Source organism: Rhamphochromis sp. 'chilingali' (genome assembly GCF_963969265.1).
Source record: "Rhamphochromis sp. 'chilingali' genome assembly, chromosome: 5".
NCBI classification, from domain to species: domain Eukaryota; kingdom Metazoa; phylum Chordata; class Actinopteri; order Cichliformes; family Cichlidae; genus Rhamphochromis; species Rhamphochromis sp. 'chilingali'.
In genome coordinates this window covers 17,436,553-17,464,487 of record NC_137932.1, presented here as the reverse complement: position 1 = coordinate 17,464,487, position 27,935 = coordinate 17,436,553, and positions in this window count along the sequence as shown.

Genomic DNA, 27,935 nt, shown 5'->3' with positions numbered 1-27,935 from the left:
CATGGAAGCTCCTGTCAGGCATCATATCGGCTAAGATGAACAGGCACATGGGTCAATACATGAGTGGGACACAGAAAGGAATTGGCAAGAATACCAGAGGCGCAAAACACCAGCTACTGGTAGACAGAACAGTCAGCCGAGACTGCAAGACCAGACTGACCAACCTGTGCACTGCCTGGATTGATTACAAGAAGGCCTATGACTCAATGCCCCACAGCTGGATACTGGAATGCCTAGAATTGTACAAGATCAATGGGACCCTAAGAGCCTTCATCAGGAACTCAATGGGGATGTGGCGTACAACACTAGAGGCCAACTCCAAGCCCATAGCACAAGTCACCATCAAGTGCGGGATCTACCAAGGAGATGCTCTGTCCCCACTGCTGTTCTGCATAGGCCTGAACCCCCTCAGTGAGATCATTAACAAGACTGGCTACGGATACCGACTACGGAACGGAGCAGTTGTCAGCCACCTCCTGTACATGGATGACATCAAGCTGTATGCCAAGAGTGAACGAGACATCGATTCACTGATCCACACTACCAGGCTATACAGCAATGACATTGGAATGTCGTTCGGACTGGAGAAGTGTAGTCGGATGGTAACAAAGAGAGGGAAGGTAGTCAGAACTGAGGGGATTGAACTACCAGAAGGCAACATTGCAGACATAGAGGACAGTTACAAGTACCTGGGGATCCCGCAGGCAAATGGGAACCATGAAGAGGCCGCTAGAAAGGCTGCAACCACCAAGTACCTGCAGAGGGTCAGGCAAGTCCTGAGGAGTCAGCTGAATGGTAAGAACAAGATCCGGGCCATCAACACGTACGCCCTGCCCGTGATCAGGTACCCTGCTGGGGTAATAGGCTGGCCAAAGGAGGAGATAGAAGCCACTGACATAAAGACAAGAAAGCTCCTTACCATGCATGGAGGGTTTCACCCCAAGTCCAGCACCCTGAGGCTGTACGCTAAGCGGAAGGAAGGGGCCGGGGACTGGTGAGTGTCAGCACCACAGTCCAGGATGAGACAAGGAACATCCAAGAATACATTGGGAAGATGGCCCCAACTGACCGAGTGCTCAGTGAATACCTCAGGCAGCAGAAACCCAAGAAAGAGGAGGGAGACGAGGAACCATCATGGAAGGACAGGCCCCTGCACGGTATGTACCACCGGCAGATAGAGGAGGTGGCTGATATCCAGAAATCCTACCAGTGGCTGGACAAAGCTGGACTGAAAGACAGCACAGAGGCACTAATCATGGCAGCACAAGAACAAGCTCTGAGTACAAGATCCATAGAGGCTGGGGTCTATCACACCAGGCAAGACCCCAGGTGCAGGCTGTGTAAAGATGCCCCAGAGACAATCCAGCACATAACAGCAGGGTGCAAGATGCTAGCAGGCAATGCATACATGGAACGCCATAACCAAGTGGCCGGCATAGTGTACAGGAACATCTGTGCCGAGTATAACCTGGAAGTCCCGAGGTCAAAATGGGAGATGCCCCCAAGGGTGGTGGAGAATGACCGAGCTAAGATCCTGTGGGACTTCCAGATACAGACGGACAAAATGGTGGTGGCTAACCAACCGGACATAGTGGTGGTAGACAAACAGAAGAAGACGGCCGTAGTGATCGATGTAGCGGTTCCGAATGACAGCAACATCAGGAAGAAGGAACACGAGAAGCTGGAGAAATACCAAGGGCTCAGAGAAGAGCTCGAGAGGATATGGAGGGTGAAGGTAACGGTGGTCCCCGTGGTAATCGGAGCACTAGGTGCGGTGACTCCCAAGCTAGGCGAGTGGCTCCAGCAGATCCCGGGAATAACATCGGAGATCTCTGTCCAGAAGAGCGCAGTCCTGGGAACAGCTAAGATACTGCGCAGGACCCTCAAGCTCCCAGGCCTCTGGTAGAGGACCCGAGCTTGAAGGATAAACCGCCCGCAGGGGCGTGCTGGGTGTTGTGTTTATATATATATATATATATATAAATACAGTACTGCTGGGGTATCAGCAGTACAGAAAAGAAAATTTCTATTGCTGCAACAAAAGCTGATTGCCTAGTGGAAAAAAATCCTGCTGGTTAAGGACACTTACTAGACATGTTTTCACACTGCTGGTGACTGAGTATAAAATAAACACCAGCCCTTTGAACTCTAAGTTAATCTCTCTCAGTTCTAGAAACTCGAGGAGGATGAAAAAGGACCACCAATGTGTGCATTTGTGAGTCACTGTGGAGGGTTATCCTTAGCGGTGAGAGAGATTATAAACATGCCTGCTTAGTAACACAGACTCTGCCAGGATGCAGCTCGAGTTCACTGGTTAGACTGGCAATTCATAGGACACTTGATAAGATAATAAAACTTGTTGAGCTCCTTAGACAGAGTGTGATTAACCCTTCAGGACAACATGCCTGGATCTACAAAAATTGTACATAAAATACAGTAGCGCAATATTTTCAAAAGCTTTCAATAATACAACACAGACAAACTTCAATACTTTGAAGTCACTCAAAATTCACCATGATAAAGCAGTGTGGTCAGACTGAGACTAAATAAATAACCATGGAATTTTATTATTATCATCATTGTATCACTGTATATAGCGTAATAGCAAATATGGCTGTCTATAAACACCAAACAAATGAAAAATGACTTTGTAAATATTATTTACAAATATAATATATACATTTGTAAGTGCGTAATTGTAAATGGTATAAATGGTCCCAGTACCCTAGATAGTTTATATAGTAAGTTTTATTCATATTGATTAATGGGGCTAGGAGGAATTAGGGAACAGACATTCATATGCTACGATCATTATAGTAAGATTTTTACCTAGACTACTCTGTCACAAACAGCTTGTGGATACTTTATCAGTTCCAGTCTAATAAGAGACATATAAACACACCTGCCCTTAATATCTCTATTTATAAACATAATTGATGCCCCAGGCTACTTTGACAGTAAACAGAGGTATTTTAAGATTTTCAACTTTAATATTCAAAGTTGAAGAGCTTCTGACCGTTGAAGCAACAATAGCAACAGTTATAGCAGTGGAACCGACTATACACATTTAAACTTATATAAATACATTTAAAACTTAGAATAAATATCTAAAATTTAACAAAATGAGGGTAAAAACTACTGTTTATTTTCCTCTCTGCATTGATTGTCTATAAACTCAATAAAGGTTTGATAGACTGGGGCCGTCTACAATCAAAGAAATTCTTTTACCCAGTTTACTTTTTTTCCTAAATTTAGTCAAGTAGTTTTTTTTTTTTTGCCAAAGCAGATCAAAGCTCTGATTGAAAACAGAAAACGACAACAATAATGCACTGAAAAATAATAAGTCAGCAATTGCTTTTGACTTGCACGGGGGACATGAACCCAGACCCTTACATAAAAGTCTTATCCCATGGCTGATGTTGATGTATTGGTCAGTGCCTGCACAAACTTGGACATCACACAGTAAAATCTTTTTTCTGGTAATTGTGTTGCAACTCAGACAAAAAGCAAAAAAGCAAAAACACAGGTTCAGAGGTGAAATGCGAAAAACTTGCTTACTGGCAGAAAATGTTGAATTACAAAAAATCCTATATAATTTATACGTTTCTTATAACTGAAATACATGTAAATACCAATGTTTTGGAACCATTATGCTTTTATTCGGTCACATCGGCTATGAAACACACCAGTTTGCATCATGTTTGATCTCCAACAAAGCATTTTCCCTATGGAGACTTTGTCATTCTTCATAGCTAATTGTAAAGTTCTAAAAACACATTTCTACATGGAAAAGTTTACCTTCAAACCTTTTTACTGGAAGGCTGTCCAAGACCTGGTTAGAGTTAATGGCCTGCATTTGTATAGCGCTTTTCTAGTCCCTAAGGACCCCAAAGCACTTCACACTACATTCACACAGTCACACACTGGCGATGGCAAGCTACATTGTAGCCACAGCTGCCCTGGGGTGCACTGACAGAGGCGAGGCTGCCGGACACTGGCGCCACCGGGCCCTCTGACCACCACCAGTAGGCAAACATGGGGTTAGTATCTTGCCCAAGGATATTTGGCATGCAGCCAGGAGGCAGCCTGGGATCGAACCACCGACCTTCTGATTAGTGGCTGACCTGCTCTGCCAGGTGAAAGAGTGCTTTTAAGCCAATCTTTTGCCTTAAACTTAACCTTGCAGTGTTTTGCCGAAATCTCACCAAGTGAAGTCTAAGAGAAAGTAGTATGACAAAAAGCTATGGTAGGAATCTCACAAGACAAACTTCTCCCATTAGCAGGAACCAGCCCAGTCATGGCTCCCAGTGGGGAAGTTTGACTATACCATGAAAATAGAAACTGTATCTTCGCCTCTTTTAACATGTAATCAACCCATGCCTCAATCTAGACTTCTTTTTGCACTTTAGCCATCCTACATTCCTTCTGACCCTTATTAGTCACTAAGCTTTTCACTGTTATTATTGCAAGAGTATCTCAGGTCATGAGACTTAAACTCTAGCAAATTCCTGCCCTCTGGACTCCCCCATGCTTCTTGTTAGGCTCTGTCCGTTAATGCTGTAAATTACAGAGCAATCCCAAGCATGAAAAGAATGGAAGTCCAGACTTAGGCTTGCTGAAAGGCTGCATTTCCTCCTCTGTTGTTTAGAGGCTGTCTTGAAATTACATATCGTGTAGGCTGCAACCTTATGCAACCTGGTGGAAATTTTGTGAAATCCATAGTTACTTGATTACCAGAGTTATTTGTGATTCAACTGAATGTTTAGAGCTATTCTAAAAAAATTCCAGTGAGGAAATTTTTTTTGGAATTTACCGACCCATGAAAGAGGGTTTCTTCTTACTCTCGATCAACAACTCCATGGATTTCCATTTCATTAGAAGAAAAATGCTGAAGTTGGGCCAAGTGTAGACTTTTTCCAGCAGCACTACACCTGTTTTAAGATTTGTTGTATGTCTTTAGTTAAGTAGATGAGATCAAGAGTTTGTTTCCACAAATTCCTTCGTGTGCAGTCAGGACTACTTGCAAGTGATTCCTTTAATTACAATAATTAGAATTTTTCTTTAACTGGCTTAAGATTGTTTGACAGTGTAATTTTGCCACAAACAGTCCCTTATTGTTTCCTTCTTGCACACGTGCATAGAAAACACATGTTCTTGCACAAACAAGACCCCAGTCGTTATTTAAGTGTGCCAAGTCAGACAAGCAACACTAACAATTACGTTCCTGTTCAAAAAGATGCGAGTGTTGCACTGATAAGACCCTGGGAGTGAATTATCACAGCTTTGATCAGAGAGGCAGAGCTCATGTTTCTCGCGCCCGATGGATCTTTGGGTTTTGAAACACACATGACTTAATCAGGGACATTCATGAAGCGGGGATCTTTGGAGTCACAGGATCACATTACCTAGGTAAGGCCCAGAGGAATGCCGACTGTACATGTTATCAACTCATGACCAGAAGTTGATGAAAGGCTGACCTTTTTTTATGATTAAACATGATGTAACTGACAAAAGAGGCCACATGATGCTGGAAATATGAAGGTGGTAGACCGAGCCACCTGGCTGCTGAAGCCAGGATTTGTCAAAGTGCTGAAAGCTGCACACGTCCAGGTTACTCACATCTGTGATTTCAACAGACGTGAAGTGACCAGTCAGATCTTAGCAGGTACAAACTGAGATTGATGTATTTTATTTGTAATAAAGCTAACTTACTAGCTTACAACAAAGCTGCATTGGTTTCAATAGCAACTAAAAAAATTGCAACAAGGGTGGCTGAGATCAATACAGATGCTGCTGCAAGTTGACTTAATGAGCAAACAACCCTTGGGTCAACACATTTCTTTGATCAGTTTGAAAGACAGCAGGCCCACAAACAACCACAGCCGCTTCCATTTTGAGAGTACACGAGACGCTACTGGTTAGCATAAAACAAAACAAAATAACCCCAAATCTCAACAACAAATCAGCTAACATTAACAGAATGTCAGGCTGACTGAATAAAATATACACAGATAAGCCACAACATTAAAACCACCTACGTAATATAGTGTATGTGCTGTTAAAACAGCTTTAACCAGTGGAGGTTTCTTGTGGTGTCTGGCAGTAAATAGCTTGGCTCCTGTGGGTTGCGCGGTGAGGCCGCTGTGGATGCTTGTTCAGATTTGGATAAAGGGAGTTTGGAAAATGGACCACTGATGTTGTGTTAATAAAGGTTAAGACACTATGTCTTGTTAATACAGCTATGGCATGTATTTGCACAGATTGTGTTAGCTGTGTTGTCGGCTTTGAAACATAGCACGAGGATGCTGACATTTTTAATTAAGACTCTTTTTAGCTTAGGTTCCTTAATGCACAGTTCTTCAATCTGTACCATAATCCACCAAAACAACATCCTGTCTCATTTCTTTTTAAAGTAGCATGAACCAAATGTTAAATGATACTTATATGGATCACATGAAGGAGGCTAGCCCACTGAAGAAGTCTTTGAGATGACATCTGCCTCATCATCTTCTATCTGCAAGTCTAATCCTCTTACTCTGTTGGCGAATCTGCTCAAAGCTTCCTTATTTACCAATTTGAAGTGCTTACCTTCAATCAGTTAGTCAACCTGTGTTTACAAAAGTCGCTTATTAAAGAATTAAACCTCTTAGGTGATCACACATACACAATAGTGTTTAGTAGTTTTCACGTATAAGCATTCAAGTTTAGTGGTTTGCTGTAACACCAAGATGATTGTATCCATTTATAATGCAGAGAAAAGGTTATTTTGTTGATATCAAGCAGGCTGGTTTAGGAACATTGCCAAAGAGAGAAACACAGACTGAGAGATGTATTTTTTAGTAGATTTTAGAGGGTCATATATCATAATTGAGCCAGTAGGGGTTAGAATGGAGTTCTGGAGGGCAAAAAAAAATCACAGCTCTCTATTGGCTTTGTATTGCGTAAAGGTGCCTGTCAGGCAATGAAAAACAAGACTCATAAAAAACATAAAGCTCAATTTAAAGTTTCTATGTGGAGATGATATACTACCAACTAACCACAGAAATAACATGTTTATGAACTTTTTTAACAAAAAAAAGGAGCCTTGAACACTGGGGAAAGAAGATAGTGGCAATAATACAGACACACCAAACTGTAATAAATAATACATTTAAAACCAAAATTATTTGATAGTTTTTCCGCCCGTAGGGGCCTATTGTAATATTTTTTACTCTATTTAGTTTAGTATATTAGTCAGTTCTTCAATAAGTTCTCAAATGCCAATATTAATTGTGGTCTTATGCTGCTTATACAGCAGCATAAGACCACACCAGGTGCCGATCATGCCAGCTAAGAAAAGGAAACTGAGGCTACACTTCACATGGTATAAAATTACATAGATGGATAGAACAAATGACTGGAAACACATTGCCTGGTCTGAATCTTAAATTCAGCTGAGACATCTAGAATGTGGTGGAAAACAACATGACTCCAGGCTCCATCATGCTTTGTATCAAAGGCTCAGGCTGCTGTTGGTGGTGTATTGGTGTAGGGAATGTTTTCCTGTCATACTCTGGACACTCATCTTCTGATGGGTAAGTAATGTACTATGCCTCAAGGCTTTACTTTTTTGAGTAAATGCTTTTCTTGAACATGACACTGAGTTCACTGTACTTAAATCATCTCCACAGTCACCAGATCTCAGTCTAACAGAGTACCTTTGGGACCTGTGGTGAAACAGGAAATTTACTGATAAATCTGCTGTTATTGTGACTCTATCATGTCAATACGAAACAAAGAAATGTTTCCAGTGCCTTGTTGAATCTATGCCAGGGCAGTTCTGAAAGAAAAAAGCATGTCCAATCCAGTGTAACTAACTGTTCTTTGCCACCTTGTGCGACCACTTGTTGCATAACCATAACACTTATGCTAAACTGAATAAATTAAATAGACTTCCTAAACCCAAGTTTAGTCATAAATTGAGAGGGAGAGGAAAAATGAAACTCCTTTGAGTGTCTATTCATGTTGAACTAGCACACATCATTCATATGATGCATTAGATTTAAAAAAAAAAAAATGCAAATATTGGTTTATGCAAATTGGAAAGGATCAGAGAGACTGTTGGGAACACCTTCGCATTCCTCCACACCAGATTCCACAGTTTGTTTGCGTTTTGCAGCTTCCCACCCTAAAAAGCACGAGGACACACCAGAGTAAACTGTAAGGAAAATTATAGAAAATATGATATTGTTTTTCCCCTTTTACATCAGAGTTTACTGTTAGTTTTTCATGAGAAAGTACGAGTACTGACTGTTTGGGCTTAGTCACGGCTGTGAGGTTAAAGTTTCAACTTGACAGAGCCATCCCAGAAGCACAAACATAGATCAGTACTTCCCTGTTTAACTCGTTTAAATATTTTGAAGTTTAATGCTTACCTTTTTTTGGTTTGATTTTAGATGATCATCTAAAATTGTTATTGGCTTCCTGTGAGAATATCTGTAAACTAAGTGCAGTAGTTATTACCAAACTGAAGTCAGATATGTCTGTTAAAGACTAGACCTTGTGTGTCTCCAACATTCCTGCCTTGAAGATCCAATGTGGTTTTGATCATTATTATTTTAATTTGCCAAGTATCAAAAATGATGCTAAATATAAGCAATGTGTGTATTAAATATGAGAATTATATATATTTTAAAAAGCCACACACACAATTGGCAGGTCTGAAAGTATTTGTCATTAGTGTTGGAATGAAAGGCAAAAAACATTATACAACTCTCTGCACATGTCTTTGGGTATGTTATTGTTTTTTTAATTTATTTTTTGATATTTTGTTTTATTTATACTTAGAACTCCAGAAGCAACTGTTTTGTTAACAAATGACAGCAATATCAGAGTTTATGTGATACTTTCAGCATTAGTTGAATTGAGCCACTAATACCGGGAAAGCTAAACTCAAGGCTCAGACGTTTGCATTGAGATTTTGAACCCTCTTTGATTCCCTCAGCATCACGAGCTGATCCACAGATCGCCAGGCAACGTGATGTAATCCTATCGGGGCCAGCTAGCCAGTTTTGTGGTTGGCTTCTGGTCACCGTCTTGCATCATCTGGCAGTGGAGCCTCTGTATATAAAATCTGCAGGCAGGACTCTCTGTCCAAACCTGTAAAGGGCTGAGTAAATTCACGATATTGAATTTCCAAGGATCAAAGATTAACTGGCCAAATTCAAGTGATGGCTCCCTGATGGAAACGAACAAACAGGCAAAGTGCTTGCTCGGTTTTCTTACACTGGCTGAGGAATTTGTCTGAACGGTGGATCACTTAGTCACTACCAGTGTTGGTCAAGTTACTTGAAAAAAGTAATCAGTAATTAATTACTGATTACTTCCTGAAAAAAGTAATCCGGTTACTTTACTGATTACTTATTTTCAAAGTGATTAGTTACTTAGTTACTTTTTAAAACATGATTTATCCCCTAAATAGGTGATAAAGTGATAGATCTTTCAGCCCAATTCTACTTTTTCTGCATAATCCATCATATACAATGTAATCAAATGGAAAAGTCTCTTTTTGAAACTTCTTTTATTAGTTTTAATCTTTTAACTTTATGCATCAAGCAAACATTAAATTATATGCACCATTCTCTGACTGGAAGAAATTTGTTTAACATTTAAACCTATTTTCTGCACATTCCAGCACATAAAATAAAATATTTTTTTGTGTTTACATCTCACTCTTTCAAATAGATGCACATAAAACACAGCAGAAAATAAATAAAATCAAAGACTCAGTGGTCCTGTTGCTCTATTTTCACCTGTATAGCAGGAGTGGGGCAGGCGGAGGTTTGCCCTGGTGCAGGTGTGCCGCAGCGGTCAGTGGAAGGATACAGCAGTTTCTCTGTGAATTTCACATTCCAGCAGCAGCGTATTTGGTGCTTGCTCGGAAGTTTAGGGGCTTTTTCGCTGTAAAAATAAGTTTTCTTCCCACGCAGCGAACAGTGGACGCTAATGTTTTTGTCACTTTTTACGGAATCAAACTCAAACTAAAGTCAGTGCTTCCACGCTTTAAACGTGCTTTTTTGTCATACTCTCTCCCGCACTCGCTTACCTCATTTTCATGAGACACTCGCAAAAAATCACGGTTTTAGTAACGCAGTAACGCAGCATCCTTACGGGAAAGTAGCAGTAATCTAATTACCTTTTTTGCAATAGAAATCCCTTTACTCGTTACTCGAAAAAAGTAATCGGATTACGCGTTACGGCCCATCTCTGGTCACTACTCAGGTATTCCAAAACAAGGGAGGTAAATCTTTCCAAAACCAATTAAAGTGATCTGCTATAGTTAAATCACAATGACACCCTAGTCAGGTCAGCAGTCTGAAGAAGTTTATTTAAATGCAAGTGAAAGCTGAGTTAAGTGATACACACTCTCAGTGAAGCGGAGAGAGTAAAGGGTAAAGTTAAAAACAGGCTGCTGGGAGGTTTGTCAAAGAAATGAAGAAAAAAGATGAATGAAGTAAAAATGAAGACTGACTGAGGCCTCATTTCCAGGTTTAATTAATGCTTAATTAATGTTATCTAAGTTAATAAAGGAAAGTCAGGCATGAGGTATAGAATAAGGGGGAGCAGGAGGTTTCGGATGGTGAGGGTTTGTTTGAGTCTACTCAGAGGATATCATACAATGCCCCTCTCTGTCTGTACTGCTCAGCCAGCTATGGTCTGACTCTCAGTCACATACCCCGTTTACCACCAGATATGCTCAGGGGCTAAAGAAACAGGAGGGGCTCTGCATATTTTATTTTTTAAGCTGAGCTCATTCTCCTCAGTAAAAAGTGCTGTCTGGTGACCTTGTGGTCAAATCCACTTTTTTGTCCTAGAATGAACATTATCCACCTTCATTATACTTTGTGCAGGGAATGTGTCAATGCACATCTTGACACACGGACCAGAAGGGCACCAACCGAGTACCTCGCACATTAATCGAATTCCATTTAACTCTGTTTTATTTATATAGTGCCAGTTTTACAACAACAATCACCTCAAGGTACTTTATATTTTAAGGTTAACACCCTATGGTGTTGGAAAGAAAACTCCTGACAATCAGTGTATACCCTATCACAAGAGTGGGAAGAAAAACTTCCTTTTAACAGGAAAAACTTGAGCACAAACTATGGGAGACAGAAGATAAAGCCAACATGTATTAGTAGTATACAAGCTAATGAGGAGTGAAAACAAGTGCTGTCCTTAGACTCTCCTCCAGCAGAGCCTAACTAAACAAAAGGGTGGTTCAGGCTTCATAAAAAAGTACATTTCTTTTAAAAAGTAGAGACACTGTCTGTCTCCCAAATCGAATCTGGGAGTTGATTCCACTGATGAGTGTCGCATACTCTGTGCTGCAAACAGCGTCAAGTAAGTGGAATCAGAGCTCCTCTGCTGGACAAACTATGCAATAAGACACTTTTAAAAATATGCGAAGAAATCTTTCTGCAAATGTACATTAAGAAAGGTTATGGGGTATGACAACCAGTTTAACTTAACACACTGGTTACTGCGACAACTACACATGTTTCTTTTCCAGCTATTTATTAATGAGTGACTTATGTATATATATATATATATATATATGTATATATTGTACTATTCTTAGTTAGCGTATTGTCTGTCTTGTTAATGTTGGTTTATGTTGGTTTATAATGGAGCACTGTAACAAAAAAATAATTTCCCCCAGGGATCAATAAAGTATTCTGATTCTGATTCTGATTAGTTTTTGGGCAGTAGTTTACAGTCGTTTACCTACAGACTGTAAATAAAGGTAGATGCAGCCTCTGTGTTGTCACCAGTTGCTTTGCAAAATCCAGTTTTCTTAAGCCTTGATCTTTCAAGGCCTTATTTTGTGCAATCGCCATCAAAGGTTTTTAAATCAGGCATAACTACACACCCACATGGTAGCAACTTATGAGTCATAAGGTAAGTCCGACCTAAAGCATACTCCGCTTTCTAGACCTGTTAACTCCACTCCACCTGCAATCTTGTTGTGTGTGTGTGTGTGTGTGTGTGTGTGTGTGTGTGTGTGTGTGTGTGTGTGTGTGTGTGTCTGTCTGTCTGTCTGTCTGTCTGTCTGTGTGTGTGTGGTTTTAGTGTCAGGGTTACAATTATGTTATGGTTAGGGTTAGGCATTCATTTTTGGGTAAGCAGCTATGGAAAGCATTATGTCAATTAGATGTTTCCACAAAGATATAAAACCATGACTGTGTGTGTTTGTTATGTGTTTTATAATTTGCAAACAGAAGTTCAATCTGCAGCTACTGCTCAGTAGGCCTCTTTTCTTTTTTTTTCTTTTTTTTGACTGTGGCAGACACACACCACAACTACTCTGTATCAGGTATCTTCTGGCTTTTGTTGTTATTGCAGGTATCCTCTAACTCCTAGGTATTTAAAGTGGAAGAGTGCAGGGTCATTCTCATGAAAGCTGGATGTACCAGGTTTTGATAAATTCTCCACATGTGCTTGATCATTATAGGAACATGTGATCCACGTGTTTCAATGACATCCATCAGCTGCTATTAGAGAAGCAAAAGAGCTCGGTCAAAAGACCATCACACTGAGCATCTGTTGAGCTGTTATGCAACGTTTAATGAGCCTGCGGTTTTTAGGGTTTGGCTTCTCACAGTGGCAGTTTTGTATTGAGACTGAAGGAGCAGTACTGGCCTGTCACACCTGCCTCTGTGAATTTGTGCGCGTCTCCATGACAGATGAGCATAGATATGCAAACATGCGCACAAACACACACTGGCATAAGTAGTACTGAGGCATTTCCAATTTCCATATATGCCCAAATAGCCTTATGACCACAGAACCAATAAAGCCTGGACACACCTATTATTATTCACTTATTTTTTTCCCTTATGGATATTGCAGGAACATGCTGCAGACATCAACATCATCAAATAAAAAATGTAAATCAATTCAATTTGCAGATTCTTCCAACTACACGTTTTGCACTTTTGGAATTCACTTAATCAGACGTCCTCAATTTGAGTATTTTTGCAAAATAGTTTAGGATTGGCACCTATTGAGGCCACCTTATCAGACAATTGTGATCAAAGAACTCATACTGAGTCAGACTTTTAAACTCTTCATTATCTTGAAAAAAAGAAGATGAGTTGGGATGCTCAAAATGATGGGTTGGTTGTGTTACCTTCACCTTCCCTCCATATGGAAACAGAAATGTTAAATTTGGAATCATCACGCTAAAGTCCTGATTTTCCCTTGTATTAATGCCTATTGCTTATGTCTTCCTCATTACTTCACTTGCAACAATCCAACCATGAATGTCTGATTCAGCCTAATCCCAGCTATTGGTGTTGACTTTGGTCTACCAGTTGAACCCTGTGATGTGTTCATGTGGGCTCTGATTTGAAGCTAAATAATTTTTTCTCAAAATAGTTAAAATATATATCCAAAGTGAAAGTTGTGACAACATCAGCAAGTTCACCATCGGACTTCCATAGACTTGAAGATCACCTAGACACACCAAAGTATTGTGTGCTTAAAACTGAATTTTATTATCCTTTTACGATTGGAAGAAAATGAAACAAGGTATTATAGAGTACGAATATCAAAAATAAAGTGTTTACATTGCATAGTTTGTCCACAAGAGGGCACTCTGAAATTTCGATTGTTGGGGTTTTCTCTGTATTATTGTAGGGTCTTCACCTTACAATATAAAGCACCTTAAGGCCACTGTTTTGTAATTTGGTGCTATATAAATGGAATGGAATTGAATTGTGTCCAGCTTGTCCAGTGCTTGTTGTTACCAGTAATAATAAAAAGAAAGAGGGTCAAAATAATATGGAAGAAATATAGTATCATCAGAATTCAAGTATTTTTAGACATTGAATTTATGACACTGAATTTTTATCCTCCAAATTTCCCTGCAAAAATATTCACCTGCAAAAATTCACCTGCAAAAATTCACCTGCAAAAAATTCACCTGCAAAAATTCACCTGAAAAAAATTCACCTGCAAAAATTCACCTGCAAAAAATTCACCTGCAAAAAATTCACCTGAAAAAAATTCACCTGCAAAAAATTCACCTGCAAAAAATTCACCTGAAAAAAATTCACCTGCAAAAATTCACCTGAAAAAAATTCACCTGCAAAAATTCACCTGCAAAAATTCAACTGCAAAAGTGATGAACTTTAATGACCCAAGCCAGAGCAATCAGTACCAGATCAAGTCGAGTGGCTCTCAGCCAATTAAATTACGCTGTTTGATCACATGACACCGTTAGCCAGCAGTGTGTCTCCTAAAAGAGAGCTGTTTAAAGGTGAGTGATTAAGTTTTTCTCCTAAATAGAGATCATTACAGAACGCCCAGTCCTACTTAAAATCCCATTTTTAAAAATTTTTTTTTTTTATCATCTACTCGAACTAAGGAAAACGTTTGACTAACTCAAAGACAATTTCCACGCCTCCCATGCCTGTCTGCAGAAGCAGTTTTGAATTTAGGAGTGCCAAGATGGCAGCGGCAAACCCTGGCGGCTCTCCGGTGAGTATATATATTTTTTTATCTTCAAGTTTGTCTTTTGAAACCTTAATTTTATTTAAATCCGTTGCTCACGTATAAAGTACACAGACGGGGTCTTTGCTCAACTCGTCTGAGGCGTGTCTCACTAAGCGCTACATGCTAGCATCCTGCTAACCGAGCTACCCTTTACATGCTGTGCTTTAGAAAATGGGATACTCGTTAAAAAAAATACTCCGCAGATATTGATAGATAGACGAACACTGCAAATATAATGTTGGAAACGAGAATGGCCTTTGGTGAAGGGGTAAAATACACCATGAATAAAGCCATAGAGTGAATGGCTGCCATGGTTGCAGAACAGCCTGATTTAATGACAAGAATGGGGAAGAGTGAGGTGAAGTGAACCACAGCCACAAAACACGGTCAGACAAGGCGGCAAAAGGGCAGTGATCTGTCCGTCAGTATGAAGTTGGTGTGTGCTTTGGTGAACAAAAACTCCAGACTGGTAGCAGGAAGATGGGAGACTCGTGTTTCACTGGAATAGTGGTGAATTAAAACATCCTTTGTTGGGGACATTTCGGTGTAAATGCATCCATACAGGCAAGACAGAGGCAGACTAGACAGTGAAGAAAACAAGGCAAACATTAGAAATATAAAAACGGAAATATAGGATGAGTCGGGGATGAGTTCCTGCCCCAAGTGGAGGAGTTCAAGTATCTCGGGGTCTTGTTCGCGAGTGATGGGAGAAGGGAGCCGGAGATCGACAGACGGATTGGGGCTGCAGCTGCAGTAATGCGGACGCTGCACCGGTCCGTCGTGGTGAAGAGGGAGCTGAGTGTAAAAGCGAAGCTCTCAATTTACCGGTCGATCTACGTCCCTACCCTCACCTATGGCCACGAGCTGTGGGTAGTGACCGAAAGAACGAGATCGCGGATACAAGCGGCAGAAATGAGCTTCCTCCGAAGGGTGGCTGGCCTCTCCCTTAGAGATAGGGTGAGAAGGTCGGCCATCCGGGAGGGGCTCAGAGTAGAGCAGCTGCTGCTCCACATCGAAAGGAGCCAGCTGAGGTGGTTCGGGCATCTGACAAGGATGCCCCCTGGGCGCCTCCTGGGTGAGGTGTTCCAGGCATGTCCCACCGGGAGGAGGCCCCGGGGCAGACCCAGGACACGCTGGAGAGATTATATCTCTCGGCTGGCCTGGGAACGCCTTGGTGTTCCCCCGGATAAACTGGAGGAGGTGGCTGGGGAGAGGGAGGTCTGGGCCTCTTTGCTTAGGCTGCTGCCCCCGCGACCCGGCCTCGGATAAAGCGGATGAAGATGGATGGATGGAAATATAGGATTAATATAACATACAATTAGGGAAAATGTAAGGAACACAATGTAAATTATATTGTAAAGTCATTAAAACAGCATACTCTGATTAAAAGAAACACATAATTGGGTAGGATAATAACAATAACAATAATAATAATAATAATAATAATAATAATAATAATAATAATAATAAAAAACTAAAAAAAAACTAAAAAAAAACATGTACAAGATGGGTATGTATACTTGTAGCCAGAATTTAACAACTATAAAGTTGTAGCATGTCAGTACCTTACCCCATCCATTATATCCACACTTTCAGAAAAGGATATGGTCAATAGCTTTACAAATACTATCTAAACTTAAACGGGATATTCCCTCTGCTTCTTCTGCTTCTCGTATACACCCTCAGGGTTTGTGATCAGCCAGCGGCTGATATGATCATTAATCCTGTAAAATAATATTCTTTCAGTTTATGAATCTGTTTGCATGGATTTCTTAATCAGAATTCCAGCAGAACAGTACTGCTGGAAATTTGGAGGATAAAAATTCAGTGTCATAAATTCAATGTCTAAAAATACTTGAATTCTGATGATACTATATTTCTTCCATAAAATAATACTTCATCTGGTTTTAGACAAACAGCAATTAGTTGTTAGTTTGGTCACACTTCTCACTGTAAAATATTTTGCATTATAACAGCAACAACATTTAACACAGAGGTGTGTGCATGGGCTTAGTTAATAGAGTGTGTGCTGTATATTCAACATTATGGTTTACATTCTCGATAAAAGGCTGAGTAGACCCCAGGGTACAGTAAAGTGCAGACCAATGTTGCATAACAGAGAAAAGCCAGCTGGTCCTGTGTAGACATACCAAAGACCACTCACTTTACTCATCTTTACTCTCTAAATTTACAGCTCCAAACACACAGACCACCAGTGTGTGTTAGTGTGTACATGTCATTTATTCACTCAACCCCTGGAGCATTGAAAACAGACACTGGAGGTGGTCAGCTTAGAGGATGTCTGAGAGAATAGAAAAACAAATGGGACTGATCCACACACTGGATTGGATACAAAGAAAAAGAAGTGCTGAAAAAACTGGAAAAGTTGCAGCTGAATAAAATGTAAAAAATGTGTGGATGAGTGACCCCACAGTTTTTAAAGTTTCTTTAGTACTGTTTTAAAGAGAGTCCAAAACACTGAAGATTTACAAATTTTGGGAATCTTTTGTACAAAGGCTTTAATATTTAAAGAACATTAATGATTTAGGTATATCATGACTTTTTACACTACTGTTTTGATGAGCTCATTTGAATTTGAATTTGAATTCTCATTTGAATCCTATCATGCAGACATCACAACAAGCTGAACAAGGAAAACAACAGAAAAATTCACAAGATATTTGAGCAGGCACCAACACATGATATATCCACATGTTGACTCCAGACACGTAAAACAGGAAACTATACAAAAACTCATGGTGATGTCTAGGAACCTGAAATGTTAGTTCAATGCTAATTGAGGACTAAAATTTTGAATATCAGCAGATTATGCTCACCTTGATCTTTTAATGGACCACGGAGAAATCCCTGTATACATATCAAAAGCTCACTGCTTCAGCTGATCTGAGATTCCTACAAGTAAACTTATAGACGTTTTATTTGGGTCCACCTAACTGACTTGCTTCACTGCTAATTGTGGAAAACATACTGACATTTGAGTGTTTTCTCAGTGTATTTAGCAGTTTGATGGATGCAATTTATCGAGATGTTTTCCCAGCTGTTAGTATAGTGAAGTTGTACTTGTCTGTTTTGCTTTTATGGCCCTGTTATTATCTTTTAAAAGAAAAAAAGCTTTAATGTAATGACTGCTCACTATATGACCAGTATCACTCTGCAGACAAGGCTGGCAGACAAAGAGCCGGATGTTTTCATTGGGAATGAGTACACAATAAATAAGCATGAATAACTATGTTCATCTCAACAACTGTATAATATACGGTCATCCACCTTGTTACAGAGATTCAAAGTGGACAATGAGAATCAATAAAGGCAGGTTTAATACGTCTTTTTAGTTAATAAATTAACGTGTGAATCATTTATGAAGAAAAGCTGCCGTTAAAGTAACAGCACATCACTTGGAAAGTCTAGTGAACCCTTTTTTCCAATAAATTCCTTCTCTTTCTCTTTTATAAACTGTCTCTGAGTGCCACTCCAGTGAGACAGAGGGGGTTCAGGGAACAGAGGGCGGCCTTCAGCCTGCCTCACTGTGGCCTTTGGCTGAGTTGCGCCATACTCTCAGGAGGCCTTCTGGCCCACTGCTCTCTTTTCCCCGCTTCCAAATGAAGTGGGCAAAGTCAACATGTTTGTAAAGAGGAGATCTGTGAGGCAGGCCTGTGGCTGTGGCAGTCGGAGGGATGTTTGCCAAATAGTGACATGGTGTGAGTGTGCGAATGAACAAATCACGGAGGGTCTCTTTATAGACTAGCGAGGGCGTTGCAGCATCCAGGACACACAGACACGGCAGTTATTCCTTACACTGCTTCTTCTGCTGTGATAAAAAGGAGAAAGAGTTATATGCATATGCTTTCTGCCACATAGTGCAAGTTTTGACCCAGTGAACTGTAAATGCAATATTACACAGAATTTACCATGTTCCATATAAAGCATCAAAACATGTTTAACAAAGTTTAATTAACTTCAATGTCAAAGAAAAAAAGGGTATACATTCCTCTATATTTGAGCACCAGATTTTTAGATATGGTCATCCAGAGTTCACACAGGCTTGAGTGGTAAAAGAAGGGCAGTATTACAAATGTTTTAGTTTGTTCACCAGCCATGTACCAGTCAGTAAATACAGCAGAGAGGTATGTGCCACAGTAACGGTGCTGCTGAACCGAATCTGAAACAGACATCCTCACGACTACAGAATCTAATTCATATTCTGTTCACACCAGCTGCAGGAAGTGGATGTGGAGGACTGGAATGGTACTACACCACAAGGGTGGGATTGTCTCCTTTAAGTGTCTTCATTTTGGTTTAAGAGGTGAAACCCCCCCTTTGGATTATATGGAAATAATAAATTCACTTTGACCAAGAAGCTTATTGTGCCTGACTAACAGCAGTTTGCTTAAATACCAGACTGATTCTAATCACAAAGGACTTTATGTGTTCTCCACAGTTTTTCCTCCTGATGGAGGCCAATGGAACATCATGAAAAAATAAATGTCATCTTTATTTGACTTTTTTCTGATTTATTTTTGTTTACTTTGATTCATAAATAGTCATATTTCGGCACTACCACTTCTGAATGGTCCGACTGAAGGGGATTTGTTATGCTTTTTCATAATGCCACAGATTTCACAATTTTTGAATACTCATATAAAAACATGACCAAAATACAAATAATTTGTCCGCAACACATTTAAAACTTCCACACTGACACCACTCTCCCTGTTTCACCATCACTGGCAGTGACTGTCACTCACTGCCTGTCCCCAGACAGCAGCCCATGTTCAGCTTCCAGCTCTGAATGTCACAGTTTAAGCCTCAGGTCACCTATGTTAGCCACCGCTGCTAGCCCAAACTCAGGAGTAATCGTCTGTCATAGTATCGTCCGTGTTTCATGTATTAATCATCATTCCCCTGTTCATAGTGTATTGTCCATAGTGAATTCATAGTGTATGTTACTATCGCTCCAAGTACCCGCACTGCTCATAGTTGTATTGTATTTCGTGTGTTCCCTCGTACATAGCCCTGTCCCATTCATTAGTCTCTCGTAAATAGATGTTGTTAATTCAACATTGTGTACATAGTTACTGTTTTACGTTCACAAGCGCTGTATACAATCCCACATTCTTTATTAAAAGATATTTCACGCAGCTCCTTGTGTCTGAGTTTTATGTCAGACATGTTAAAGAACATGTAACCTGATGGAATCCATGAAGTGTTAAAGTACTTTTTTGGTACTACTGCTGTCTCTTTGAACCAAAGTCGCATCATAAATTAGATGAGAAAAAATTATTACACAAATTTTCCTTTCATAATTTTAAGGGTATAGAAGGAGCAGAAAGTTTAAAACTTTGACCACATTTTACCGTCAGTTTCATATGAGCCATGGCTGATTCATAGTTATTTGAAGTAATATTAAAATAATTTGCAAATACTTTACAGTGGAGTCTCCATTTTATATCTAGTTTTTTTCTGCTTAAGTGTCAACTCTAGTTGAAATGTAATAATATTAGCAGTTAACAGAAATAACAAGAACAGGTTGGTCACCAGCTTATAAACTCCTAACTTATACTATCTTACCAATTAGTACATACAAAAAATGAGTAGATGTCTTACACTCCTTAGGTACATAAACATAAAAACAGTTATGCTCTTAGATGATGTCTTAGATCTCTGTCTTCAGTTTGGTGTAAGCCTCAGTTCACTATAGTGAATAATGTGATTTCTGTTACCAACTGCACTTAACAGTTAATCTATTTTAAATTAAATCAAGTTAACTCATTAATGTCTCTTAGGTCTGTAACAAGGAGGTGAGGAAGCAAAATGCTTTAATGATTTAACTTCAGGTAGTTCTAAACTTCAACATGTTTCAGCACAAAGTGCTGATATAGTCTGGAACACCTACCTCTGCACTGACGTGTAGGCTGCTATAAATCAAATCAAAACTCAAAAAGAGTATTTCTGCTGCACGCTCCCCTACAAAGCGGCTGTTGATTCCTGAGGGCCAGATGTCACTGCTGAAGACGGATGTTTGGGCTGAGGAGAAAGCAGAGCTCTGTCCTCTTTTACACACAGATGATTTCCAGGTTAAATTGTACTGTAAAAGTTTCAGATGTTGGTGCTAACAGAATGCATGTATTTAGCTTTTGCAATGATCCACTTGGACAACCTGCAGTTTTATGTATTCATATAGTAAAACCCATTCACATTTTATTTTATCTGCATTTATGTGGAAAATGTAGTTGCTGGCAATCCATGACTACTTTACTATTTCACTGCTAAGATACCATGAAGCAATTTGCAATACTATGCTAACTTCCACCCGTGTAAAGCCTGTGTACTCTACATTGTTTACTTTATTTAATCTTGTGAAGTAAAATAGAGAGCTCTTAACTGCAGAGTCAACTGGTCTCATTAAGATGCTAGAGTTGGTACTATTATGGGCTTTGAAGATGATAATGACAGGTGGACTCAAATGCAAGACCCCCAAACACACTGTTTATTTTGCACAGGAAACCTGCACAGTTAAGGACTGGTACAACTGGAGCCAGGGGCGTAATTTCCAGGGGGTTAGAGGGGTTATGACCCCCCAATAATCAGACCCAGCCAATATAACCCCCCCAACAAAATTATGAATTATCTTGCATGATGTATTTATTTATTTAGACAGAGATCTTGACCCCCCCCCAGTGTTCAGCACAAAGTTACGCCGATGACTGGAACTTCGAAAGACAGATCTGGTCACTGTGAGCACCCTCTTTGGGAGAGAGGAATGCGGGATTAGTCCAAGAAAAGTCATTAATAGAGACTCCACTGAGAGTTTCCAGTATGTGCAGGAGTTTCTGAGGAGGGTAGGTCATTTTGAGAAAGATACTTAATGGGGGGAGCCACTAGTTTGCTTTGTCACTGAAGACAAGGGTGTTTGAGGGTGGAGAGATTGTAGGGCAAGTACTCCAGAGGAGGAATCCAATAGTATGAACAGGGAGGTCGTACTGGTGATAGCTCCACTTTTTGGCCATGCAGGAAAACACTAAAAACGGAGAGACAAGGATATTAGCACCAAGCGTCTACAGAAATGCAGGAGAGTTATATGAGAGCCTGATTACCACACAAGAGGGGCAGACAATCTGGCAGAGAATGGGTGCCAAAGCTGGTCCTAAAGTACAGACTGTTGATGAGGTTGATGAGAAACAGGTGCCTTTGCCAAAGAGCAGGAACCTAGGAGTGCACCAATAGGTGGATTCACACCTGCCCAACCCAATCTGGGCCTGATAAAATAAAGCAAGATCTGCTTCCTGGATTTAAAATAGCCTTGATAAAGAACATAATCAATTACTTATATGTACCAGTGTTTTTGGTTTATTGCTAAGCAAAGAAAATAAGCCACTCCAGAAGGGTTTTCACAAAGTCTCATGTACAGCATTAAAGTCTTATTACCAGCTGCTACCCAATATGCATTCGCTTCCTAACAAAAGTCTCAAAGTTTGTGACATGACAAGCATTCTTGGCCTTTATTGTGTCAACCTGAAGAACACTGTGGAGTGTTCTGCGTTTTGTTGGAAAGGTCTACAATAAGAAACATCTGCATTTTCGTAAATGCAAAACGTGTCTGCACGCAGAAGTTTTCTGGGACTTCTAAAAACCAAAACCTCATCCAGTATGTACTGTTCCCTGCTCAATTTGCTTTGAAATGCAAAAATGTCTGGGTGCATGATTCAGTATGCTGAATCAAGTGACTCACTTTTTTGTTAATCAATTTAAAATGTTTTAGGGTTTTAGGGTTCATTTGATTCTCAATAGTTTTTCTGCATTTATTCCTATTTAGGGCAGCATAGTTTAGGGCCCTAAAGTGTGTAATTTTTGCTAAAACAATTATTGAACAAGTCATTTTGATATAAAACGAATCACTGAAAGTTTAAGTAGCTGCTGAGTGACTGTTTAAAGCAACGCCTGTAAGCCTCTCAAACATAATCTTTCTCTTTGACATCATTTGAAATAAAATATCGTGTGGGATTGAACTTTTAGTCAGACAGAAAAAGCTGTGTGATTATGTTATTTCATTATTATTCTCCATTTTCACAAACATTTAAAGACTTCATTCATGTCTTCATGAATGATGGATCTGATAACTGCTAAAATGAACCCAATACAGACCTTAGCCACAGACTGGATCACAAAATCAGTTGCCTGAGGTTGAACCACAGCTTTGGTGTAAATAATGTTTGTTTTTTTTTAATCTGTAGATGTGCTAGACCAGTAGTTCCCAAACTACCGTACGCGTACCCTCGGGGGTACGCAAGTGGCTGTAGGTGGTACGCGTGGGTTGGGGTTGGAGTGGGGATCAAAAATTTTAAAAGCCGAAATTTGCGCTAATGAAGTTTTATTTGACTGTTAAATACATGACTATATACCACCCTCTGGTGTTCAGCAAAAAAATAGCTCTGACAAAATACATGGGCGTGATTTGCCCAAATGACCCAAATGACTGACACCTAACAGTTGAAGTTGCCTCCAAGCATTCAGTGCAGCGCGGAAATGGACAAGTGGTTAACAAGAAAAAAAGACCCTACCACAGAGACACCGGCCACAACAACCAATAAGCTCATGTCTGAAGATGCATTTTCCAGTGACCGCACAGGTGATTGTTCAACAACAATGTGTTCGTCAGATTTGGATGCTAGCAGGGATGTATCTGTGGTTACTAGCCAAGTGGCTAGCATAGCTGGAGCCAGCCATGTGGAAAGTGATGAAGTGTCTGATGCGGAGCGTCAAAGTGGGAGAAAGCATGACAGCTCGGACTGTAACACAACCTCATCAAAGAAGCGCAAATATGATGACAATTATATTTCGCTGGGGTTTACGTGTTTAAATATTGGTGGATTTTCCCGGCCACAGTGTGTTATTTGTGCAAAAGTATTGTCTCAGAACTCAATGAAACCTTCACTTTTGCGCAGACATTTAGAGACAAATCATCCCCATTTGAAAAATAAACCAAGGGAATATTTTGAGCGACAGCTAAAATCACTTTCAACAAGTAAAACCTGCATTCAGGTGCCAGATCTTATGAATAAAAACAGACTACAAGCATCTTACATGGTCAGTTACAGAGTGGCTAAAAACAACAAACCCCACACTATTGTGGAGGACCTCATTCTCCCTGCTGCTTTAGATATGGTAGGGACAATGTTGGGGGAAAAGGCAAAAAAGACGATACAGTCCATTCCATCATCAAACAATACTGTCTCACGGCGCATCAATGCAATGTCAGAAAATGTTTTACAGCAGCTACTTCTGCGCATGCACCACAGTGAATTTTATGCAATACAGCTAGATGAGTCCACGGATGTGGCTGGCCTGGCGCATCTTCTCGTATATGTGCGCTACATTCATGAAGGAACCATCAAGGAGGACATGCTGTTCTGTAAACCACTGGAACAAAGGACAACTGCCGCAGATATTTTTCAAAAGCTGGACACATTCATGAACACACATGGACTCGTGTGGGACAGATGTGTTGGCATCTGTACTGATGCGCACGGGCCATGACTGGGAGACATGGAGGTGTGGTTTCGCGTGTGCAAGCAGTCGCGCCAGATGCCTCCTGGGTACACTGCAGCATCCACCGAGAGGCTCTTGCTGCAAAGGGAATACCTGTCCGTTTGAAACATGTTTTGGACACGAGTGTAAAAATGGTTAACTTTGTGAAAGCCAGGCCGCTGAACTCCCGCTTATTTGCTGCGTTGTGCAATGAGATGGGCAGCGAGCATGAGACATTATTACTCCACACAGAGATTCGCTGGCTATCTAGAGGGAAAGTGCTGACCCGTTTCTGTGAGTTGAGGGATGAACTTAAAGTTTTCTTCAATAACCATCCCTTTGAGCTGTCTGAACATTTGCATGATGAAGAGTACCTTACGTGCCTGGCTTATCTGTGTGATATATTTTCTCGTCTGAACGAGCTCAATCTCAGATTACAAGGCGTTTCTGCAACTATATTCAATGTTCAAGATAAAGTTGAGGCCATGATAAAGAAGTTAAACCTTTGGAAGAACTGCTTGGATACAAACAACACTGAAGTCTTTCCTGTGCTGCATGATTTTCTGTGCTCTAATGATCTCACACTATCTAAAAGTGTAAAGTGCGAATGTAATGTGCACCTTGAGGAGCTGGAGGTGCAGTTACGCCGATACTTCCCAGAGACGGGCGGCTCAAATGATTGGATACGTCACCCGTTCACCGCCGTGCCTACTTCGTTATCACCGTCTGACCAGGAGAGCCTAATTGAAATCGCCACAGATGGATCTCTAAAAGTTGAACACGCTCAAAAGAACCTGGCGGATTTCTGGATAGGGCTGCGCACTGAACAGCCCGCGCTGGCTAAACGCGCTGTCAAGACTCTGATGCCTTTCGCCACCACATACTTATGCGAAAGGGGATTTTCTGCTTTAACAAACATGAAAACAAAATACAGAGCAAGACTTTGTGTGGAAAACGATTTAAGACTCAGCCTTTCCCAAATTGAGCCAAACATTGAAGAGCTGTGTGCCTCTGCTCAAGCACATCCATCACATTAAATAAAGTTCTGTTTAATGAAAGTTCATGGCCTTTATGCTCTCGACAAAAAAGTGAATTCTAATAAATCTTTTGATACACTGCTAGTATTAAGTAGTAAAGTTTGTTATTAAAACTCTGTCATTACTAAAAAATATCAATAAATTCATTTGGTGGTGAGAAATAATCGACTGTGCAGTATTTATTTTTATGCATGCGATATTGCAATGTATTTATAGACACTAATTAAGAATCGTTCGTAGTAGGGGGTATGCGGCTGAGGGTGACATGTTTCAAGGGGTACGTGGCTGGAAAATGTTTGGGAAGCACTGTGCTAGACAAATGACAAGAGTAATTGTTGCTGAGCTCACATGCAGAGGATAATTTGTGGAATGCATGTGTTTAAACTAATATTTACACCCAGGTTGGCAGAGTAATTAAAGATTTTCCAGTAAATATTATGGGAAAAAACATCAAACTTGTCCATCATCTCCATTGGGTCTGTAACAGCTGGAGAACACATCAATAACTTCTTACAGCTACATTGCTTTCACACAAATTCTGTGTTTCTACAGTTTGATGGGAATTTTTAAAAATTTTTCTCCCAGTGTTGTCCCGTTTCCCTCAATCTTTGCTGTTTGCTCAAGCAAAGAGAAAATAAAGAGAATTTCATGCGAGACAGAACTGCAACTGCAAGATGTCCAGTATAGTACAGTATCAGCCTGTTCATTTATCCAACTATCACAAAGATACCACTATGCAGTCTGTAAGCTTTTAGACTCAAGGGAGACCGAAAGGCCAGACCGCCAGACATGGCATGAACCCGGTGATCCAGACAGAGGAAGGGTCCAGGCACTGTGCAGACATCTAAGTTTAACGGTAACATGGAGGTCAGTGAGAAAGTGTCCGCTGTTCTTTTATGGAGAAATGTATTCCATCTAAACGCTAACATAATATTTCTGAACCCATATGTGGGGACAATGACATATGGTGAAGTCTGAGGCGGCTGTTAACGACACCTCCTGTCATTTTCATTGAAATGTTAGCTGTTATTGCTTATTACATAATCGTAATGAGCCCATGGAATCTTATACAGTTTGAAAGTTCTAGTGTCTGGTGGTTCGATTGTCAGGGACATGAAAGATGTAATATGAGCAGACACTAGAACCCGCTGTGAGGATGCGGTGGTGTTATTCTTATGAATTTGTTTAAGCTCTTAAATAAATTTCGGAGTTGGGTGGTCTAAAGAGAATCATTAACACATTTTATCAGTATGTAGGTATTTTAACTGTTAGCATATGTGGAATAGAAGATGATTCATACTCACCTAATCAGAACAATGACAAGAATAATACAGTGTATAATTAATTTATTAGACCACCTGTCACTAATTTATAAGACTACTCTAGAGTCTGACCAATATAAGATTTTTGAGAAAACCGATATATCAGCTTATATACATAGAAGTATTTTGCTATTATTTGTTGTGTTTACTTATTTAGTCCTTACTAAGATGTTGGTGGAAAAACTCAGATCAGCACAATTAACTGTGGTTGAAGCATGTTTCACCCATCTCTTCTTCACCTTTTAAATGTTCATTTATCTGCCATTATAGATGCCCAAACCATTCTCATTGCAGTTTGTGATGCATTCATGACCTTTAATCTATTGATTCGTGTTAATGGACTTTTTTTTTTTTTGTGGTTATCGACACAAATTTCCCATCATTATTTAATATTCCTGAACATAACATAGAGCAGACTGTTGAAAATATTCCTGACTTTCAACAGTCTGCTCTTATACATTTTGATTAAAAGGGATGAAAAACGTTACATGGGGACGGGAGTGAGTGAGTTGCCTAGATGTTCATGCCACCTCATACCTCATATGCAAGCTCAAATTATATATATGTAACAAGTTTTCCATAATTTCGGTTTCCATCATTTCTTCATTGTCCAGAAAGAAAAGGTAACAATTTGTGTTCCCAAAGAGGAAAAAAAGATTGAGTTTTTATAACTATTTTAAAAACCGCTGAAAGGCTTCTGATGTATCAGCAAATAGCCAATATCAGCCAAAATATTCGCTGGGCTACTCATTACATTACAGTTGAGGTAAGGTAACATACATTGTGTTACTAACAGCTAGTACATTTTATACCAACATAGATGTCTGTAACATTTAAACCTTTGTGTTACGCTTGTTGGCTGACCTCCACTATATTCCTCATATTAAATTTTTCCTTTCCAGAACAAACAACAGTGTACTGTCTCAAATCAATGCAAAGATAGCAAGAGCAGTGGGTGAACTGTAAGAGTAAGCATGGATAATAGCCGTGGATGTACACATGAAGAATGCTGCAGTCAGACTGTCAACAAACCAAAACAAGAGAAGATCCAGAACAATGGACTTCATTGTTTTGTTTGAGTGCCCAGTGACTGGATGTACAGCATACAAAGAATGAATCAGAACACATTCATGAAATTTCCATTGGTGAAATAAAAGCAAAAAGCATTTGAACTCAGATGGTGCTGACAACACAGAACAATTAATCTCTCACAATATTAGCTCGAGCAGTTCCTGTTTGTCTGGAGAGGAGTACTAACTGGACTAAAGGCCAGAGCAGCTTCTGTAGGTTTAGTCTGGTCATCCATTGGATCAATCAAATCCCAGCATTCCAGTGGTCGCTATTTCCCCAGCACTTTGTACTTGGGCACTGGAGGAGGGGGCCCGCCACTCAGGAATGTCCTAGGACATGTTATCTGATGGGCTCTGGGTCTATCGTACTACTGCTCAATGGCAAACTGACCCGAAGGCCTTTTCAGACATTAGATACA